The sequence below is a fragment of the Oryctolagus cuniculus genome, chromosome 19, assembly GCF_051225735.1.
Source record: "Oryctolagus cuniculus isolate XC-2025 breed Fujian yellow rabbit chromosome 19, ASM5122573v1, whole genome shotgun sequence".
Classification (NCBI taxonomy): Eukaryota; Metazoa; Chordata; class Mammalia; order Lagomorpha; family Leporidae; genus Oryctolagus; species Oryctolagus cuniculus.
Window position 1 is genome coordinate 776,552 of NC_142885.1, and position 7,441 is coordinate 783,992.

At 44.7% G+C, this 7,441-nt stretch overlaps 1 pseudogene; it reads right to left on the reverse strand.

Annotated features, from left to right (window-relative positions):
* Positions 1 to 262: 262 nt before the first annotated feature.
* On the reverse strand, positions 263 to 1,352 carry LOC149120268 (protein arginine N-methyltransferase 6-like; annotated as a pseudogene).
* Positions 1,353 to 7,441: the final 6,089 nt, after the last annotated feature.

Genomic DNA, 7,441 nt, shown 5'->3' on the forward strand with positions numbered 1-7,441 from the left:
AACGCCCACTAACAAGCATGGTGTATCTCTTGGTTGAAGAGTGGGGAGGGGACCACTTTGTAGAAAAAAAAAATAAAACCGTTAGAAGAATCTCCTTAAAGGGAGACTGAAGTCAGGTTCCTGCCCCAGCAGCCCTGAGGGAAAAGGGAGCAGACATTGCCCCCTACTTGCACGTGGGATCGCCCTTTCTCCTCCAACCTCCCTACACCTCTCCTCCTCAGGTCAGGCCGCCTTGGGAGGTCGCTGGGAGAAAAAGCGGCGCTCAGTCCTCCATGGCAAAGCCTTTGGTCTTTTCCTCCTGTTCCCCCACTTTGTAGCGCAGCAGCACGCGCAGGCGGCGGGGGTTGTCCCGGGAGGGCAGCAGAGTGATCTCTCCAGAAATGTCCGTGTCTTGCTCCACTTGCACCGGCTCATTCAACTAGAGGAGCGCCTGCTTCCAGTGTGTGGCCGGGTGAAAAGGCGAGGTGGACAGCACCAGGGGTTTCTCCGAATCCCCTCCAGGGAAGATCACCTGGAACCAGATGGCAAAGCCCTGCAGGGGCGCCGAACCGTCGCGCCCACCAACGCCAGCCTCCAGCTCCTGCTCCAGGCGCGGGCCAGCTCAAGCTGAGCCAAGCGCTGGGGCCGGGCCAGCACATCCTCGCCGGACAGGCCCTGCACCACGATCTCCGAGTGGCCCATGAGGCAGCACGTGGCGAAGCTCTCCAGGCAGCTCATGCCCACGCCATAGTGCTGCTTCACCTGGCTCCAGAAGCCTCGGCGCCATTCCAGCATCTGGTCGCTGATGGGGGCTACGAAGAGCTCGGCAGAGGCCGGCAGGAGAAGCCCGCCCTCCTTCAGCCACTTGGTCCGCGCGTGCAGCACGGAGCTCAGCATGGACTCGTGCAGGAGTCCGTAGCCCATCCATTCGCTTACGATGGCATCCACTTGCTCTGGCAGCTCCACTGTCTCCACCGGCCCCAGCAGGATGAGCACCCGGTCCTCCAGCCCGTTGAGCCGCACCACCTTGCGGGCCCGTTGCCAGATGGCGCTGGCCTCCACCACGTACACGCGCCGGCCCCGGCCTGGGCACAGAAGACGCTGAGAATGCCGGTGCCCGTGCTCACATCCAGCACCGTCTTCGCTCGCAGCGCTGCCCAGTTCCGCAGGATCCCCAGGCGGTAGGCGTCCGTGCGGACGCGACCGGCGATCATCTCCTCCGTGGACCGACACGTCCGAGTAGCACTCTAGTACAGCTGGTCCCGCTCCCGCTTAGTCCTCCCGGGTCGCGGCACGCCAGCCTCCAGCTCTCCACCATCTTCCTCCTCGGCTCCCTCCCCTCCTTCCCCGCCCCCCTCCCCACTCCACCACATCACACTGTTAAAACCTTTTTACACAAACAATTAAAGAAAGGGGTAAGCATTGCAGTACAAATTAATCAAGCAATGTCTATTATTTTATTTGCACTTAATCATTTATCTTACCCTTCAGGCAGTTTTTGAACAGAGGAAGCCCAAGCAAGGAAACATTTTTGCCCCTCAAAAGCTGCACCATTGTCCATTAGTGGATTATAAACAAACTCCTGAACCAACATGGAAAGGACCAAAACCACTACTAATGTGGGGGAGATCGTGTGACTCTGTTCTCTCTCCCATAGGACCTGTGTGGATTCTTGCTTGTTGTGTTCACCCTGCATGACATCATGAGCTGCCTCAAGGACTTCAGGACCTGATCCCTCAGTTTCAACTTGGGTTCAAGAAAAGAGAGACAATATCTCACTGTCGGAGACCTCCTTGACCTGACAGACAAGTGGTTACCTGGGGAGACCTCAAGTCACTACTTGCTTCAGCTCAGTGGTTGCTTCAACAAGAACATCAAGAAGAAACCCCTGAGACTCTTTTGATAGCCATAATGATTCAATTGGCAAAAGAACTCATTGTTGTTATTATGCTGTCTTATGTTGCTTTTTTCCATCTCTATTCAAGAACACCATCTGGTTAAAACAATTGTTTTCTATGGTTGCCTTGCCATAGCCTCATTGATCCTGATATGCTGCTTCTTTCACTGCATCCCATCTTTGACTAATACTTGTAAAGGATGCAATCTTTGCTTTAAGCAATCATATTACTGACATTTATTTAAAAAAAAAGTGGGGGGGATGCAGAATGTAGAGAGCAAAAATTCTGCCAAAGCACTCTCAGTTGAGAACACGTTTATCCTGAACACAGTGTGGCAGCTGAATGCAAAAAGCAAAATTACTGCCAAAATCATATTGCTAATAAACATTTATAAAACAAGAAAAGGGAGAAATCTGGAAAAAAGCTTTCTGTCAAAGCACTCTTAGTGAAGATATTTTCTTCCTAGAAGACAGAGTGTGACCACAGGGACTGATTAAGGGTAGTTTATGACCTTCTAACAAAAAGAGCATTGAACCCTTGTGGGAACATTGTCTCCACAAGGACATGTAGCTGATTTCCCAGACATGTGTATTTGAAGTAGCACCTTGACAATAGGGACTCCATTTTGAAGCACTTGAGACTGCATTCTGGGAAAGTAACCCCCACCATGAGACTCTGGTTTGCAACTATGATCTCAAATAGTCGGACAATAACAGTGCACTACATCACCCTTGGCAGAGCACAAAAACCCCCTAGCATGATTGCTCAAGCTTGAAAGTAGAAAGGTTGTACCTGGGTTAATGATAAAGATGTGATTTGTCTATGTCTTACATATAATGTGAATTAATGTCAAGATCATAAATGATAATTGTACGATTGTGACTGGTATAGTCAAGATTATGATGAATATTGGTTTCACTTAGGTCTTAGGTTATGTTGACCCCAGTAACTATGTACTCTCTTTGGATTTTTTGTACTCTCTTTTGATCTTAGCAACCGTGTATAGCAACCGTACATTCCCTCCCTCCCGATTTTGCAGTTTTTGCCTTTACAAACCCTATGCTGTAGTTCCTCGAGGCTGCTCTGTTCTGGTCTGACCAGAGAGCCCCATCATGCTGGAAAAATAAAAATAAAATCCTTTGCAATTTGCATGAGAGAGGTCTTTTGGAGACGTCCCTCGGGCAGTGGGCATTTCGGACTCTAACATATCTAATATGTTTTGCTACACATGCTTCAGAGAAACCTTAGTTATATGAACACATGAATGCACTGTACAATAGGCTGTTGTAATTCTTATAAATAAAGAAAAGATACTGAATTGTCCTGGAAGCGCTTTTCAGAGGAAGAGTCCTCGTATCCTCTCTTTCCTTTTACTTGTGTACCCCAACAAAGGGGGAGAAAAAGAGATCTTTCACTCACTGTTTCACTTCTCAGTTACCCACAATAGATGTGGCCAGACCAGACTAAATCCAAAAGCAAGGAATTCCATCTAAATCTCCCATGAAGTTGATAGCCATTCTAGTACTTTTACCATTATCCCTCCTCCACCCAAGTGCTTTATCTGGAAGCTGAGTTGGAAAAGAAAAGTTGTGGGAACTCAAATCAGGCATTCAGATATGAAATGCAGCATCACAAATAGTGACTTTACCCACTGCACCACAATGCTCACCCAGATCTTTTACCTTTAAAATTTTTATTTTATTTCTTTTTTAAGCAAACTTTTCTTTTTCTTTCTTTTTTTAAAAAAGAATTATTGTATTTATTTGAAAGGCAGAGGTACACACACACACACACACACAGAGAAGGAGAGGGAGAGATCTTCCATCCACTGTTTGTCTTCCCAAATTGCCACTATGGCTGGAGTTGGAGTTGAATTAGAAGTGAATCAACTGTGAGCAGATTAATATGTTATCCCTCTTAGTATTTTTTTGTTTGTTCTACTTAATACTTTTGGTTGAATACTGTAATCAATACACAATTCTTCTTAAGTGCTGAAACTTAACTGAAAAGTGATCGCTGTTAAATATAAGAGTGGGAATAAGAGAGGGAAGAGATGTGCAATTCGGGACATACTCAAGCTGACTTGCCTCAAATGGTGGAGTTAGAAACATACCAGGGGATTCGAATTCAATACCATCGAGGTGGCATGTTCCAATGCCATCCCACTAGTCCTAGTGATCAATTTCTGTTCACAATTGATCGTAATGATAGGACTAAGAACCAAAGGGATCACATAAACAAGAACAGTGTCTGCAAATACTAGCTGATAGAATCAAAAAGGGAGAGAATGATCCAACATGGGAAGTGAGATACACAGCAGACCCATAGAATGGCAAATGTCCTAACAGCACTCTGGCCTCAGAATCAGCCCTTAAGGCATGCGGATCTGGCTGAAAAGCCCCATGGAAAGCCAAGACACTCTGGGGGAAAAAAAAACCTAAATGAAAGATCTCCATGAGTGAGATCCCAGTGGAAAGAATGGGTCATCAAAGAAGGAGGTACCTTTCTCTGAAGGGAGGAGAGAACTTCCACTTTGACCATGGCCTTGTCTAAATATGATCAGAGTCGGTGAACTCAGGGGGCTTCCATAGCCTTGGCAGCTCATGACAAGAGCCTAGGGTGATTACTGAGGCCAAAAACAAGAGTGTCAATTTGTTAAGTCAACAACAGGAGTCACTGTGCACTTACTCCTCATGTAGGATCTTTGTCCTTAGTGTGCTGTACATTGAGATTTAATGCTATAACTAGTACTCAAACAGTATTTTTCACTTTATGTTTCTGTGTGGGAGCAAACTGTTGAAATCTTTACTTAATATATGCTAAACTGATCTTCTGTATATAAAGAGAATCAAAAATGAATCTTGATGTGAATGGAAGGGGAGAGGGAGTGGGAAAGGAGATGGTTGCGGGTTGGAGGGACGTTATGGGGGGGAAGCCATTGTAATCCATATTCTGTACTTTGGAAATTTATATTCATTAAATAAAAGTTAAAAAAATAAAAAAAGAAGTGAATCAACTGGGACTCAAACTGGCATCCATATGGGATGATAACATTGCAGGCAACGGCTTAACCTGCTACACAGGTTTCAGGTCCCTGAAACCTTTATTTTCAACTGACAAATATTTGCATGTTTGTGAGCAAAGTCTGAAGTTTTGATAGATGTGTTTTATCACATGTTTTATCACAGAATTTTCAAATCAGGCTTTGAACATATCTATCACTTTATGTACTTTTTAAAAAAGCCACTCCTAGCAGTTTTGAAAAATTCAACACAGTTTAATCATCTGTCTTGTGCAGTAGGACAAAGAAACTAACCTTCTACTGAAAATTATATTTCCCTAGAGCACCGTCTCTTCTTATCCCTACTCCCACTTCCACCCTGCACCATCTAATATATATTCTTGCCCATATACCTACATGATTTTTACTTCTACAAAATACACATATAAACAAACTCATGTATTTGTCTTTCTGTGCCAGGCTTGCATCACTTATAATGCTCTCTGTGTTCATATATGTTATCCTAAGTGACATCATTTCCTCTTTTGTAAGAAGAGTAGAATTCATGTGTGTCACATTTTCACTCCATTCATCTGTTGGTGGAAATGGCAGTTTAATTAGGTTAGCTGGTTTTCTGGGCTTCTACTCGGTCTTCTGCATCTGGGGAAGCTCCCAGGTGATGGGGGTATAATTTTCCCCATTATTAGGTAGCTGAGGATATCGTGTAGCCTCCCAGCTAACCTTGTGATTTTCTAAGCCTCTGAGCTAAGGCTGAGGCTGGTTTCTGACTTTTTATTGTCTTGTTGGTCCATTGATGGGATGTGTCAGTTTATTTCCCTATCAAGAAGTTTACTAGATAATATGTAATGAATCTCTTTCAACCTATTCCAATCCCTTTCTAGCAAACCTTTCCTCATGATATAAACTTAAAAGTTAACATATCCTTTCTAGAAGAGGAAACCTGAATATTGGCCTCCAAAGATAACATCTCTTAATCCATGCAAGCAAGAAATGCTGAATTATTTTGAAAGATGTTTTTGAATGTGAAATAAAGTTAATGATTTTGAGATTACATTAACCGGGTTTTTCCATGTGAACCCTGTGTATAATCACTTATGTGCTCATAAATCAAAAGCAAAGGGAGATTTACACATTAAGAAGAGGAGAGGGGCCAGTGCCATGGCACACTAGGTTAATCTTCCACCTGTGGTGCTGGCATCCCATATGGGCACCCTTTCTAGCCCTGTTGCTCCTCTTCCAGTCCAGTTCTCTGCTGTAGCCTGGTAAAGCAGTGGAGGATGGCCCAAGTGCTTCATCCCCTGCATTCACGTGGGAGACTGGGAGGAAGCACCTGGCTCCTGGCTTAAGATTGGTGCAACTCCGGTCATTGTGGCCATTTGGGGAGTGAACCAGTGGAAGGAAGACCTTTCTCTCTGTCTTTCTCTCTCTCACTGTCTGTAACTCTGCCTGTCAAATAAATGAATAAAATCTTTAAAAAAGAGAGAGAGAATTTGATATCATTGTAAAGGCAAAGATGGGAGTGATGTGATCACATGTAATGGCAGATGTTACCAGAGCTGGAAGTGTCAAGGAACAGATTCTCACCTAGAGACTGAATGGAGCATAGTACTCCCTATACTGCAATTTAACCCAGTCACAGTGATGTTGTATTTACATTCTCCAATACAGTGAAAGAACATATTTCTCTTGATTTAACCTGTAAGTCTGAGATCATGTCTTTCTTTTTTAAAAAAATAAAGATTTGTTTTATTTATTTGAAAGAGTTACAGAGAGAGAGAGAGAGAGAGAAAGGTCTTCCATCCACTGGTTCACTCCCTGGATGGCTGCAATGGCCAGAGCTGAGCCAATACAAAGCCAGGAGCCAGGAGCCAGGAGCTTCTTCCCAGTCTCCCACATGGGTGCAGGGGCCCAGACTTGGGCCATCCTCTACTGCTTTCCCAGGCCATAGCAGAGAGCTAGATGGGAAGTGGTGTAGCTGGGACTAGAACCGGCACCCATATGGTATGCCGGCACTTCAGGCCAGGGCTTTAACCTGCTGCACCACAGCACTGGCTCTGAGATCATTTCATATAGAATAAGAAACCAGATATCCTTGCAACTTGAATCCATGATGTGGCAAAAGTTCTGTCTGGCAGATGAACTAAGTCTTAAATGGTAGCTATGAAAGGAGCGATCAGATCTTCTGGGAAATTTTACAGAAGTTCTACTTGGGTGAGCAACAGATTGTTCAGATTGTTCAGATAGCTTCTTGATCCAGATCTAAGTGTGATTCTTCACAGCATCTTCTTTCTTTTCTTTTTTTTTTTTTTTAAGAATGATGTCATTTTTAAATCTTTTTTTAAAGATTCAAAGAGTTTGTTGGTGTCATGGCTCAATAGGTTAATCCTCCTCCTGTGGCACTGGCACCCCGGGTTGGTTCTCATCCCAGTCGGGGTGCCAGATTCTGTCCTGGTTGCTCCTCTTTCAGTCCAGCTCTCTGCTGTGGCCTGGGAGTGCAGTGGAGGATGGCCCAAGTCCTTGGGCCCTGCACCTGCATGGGAGA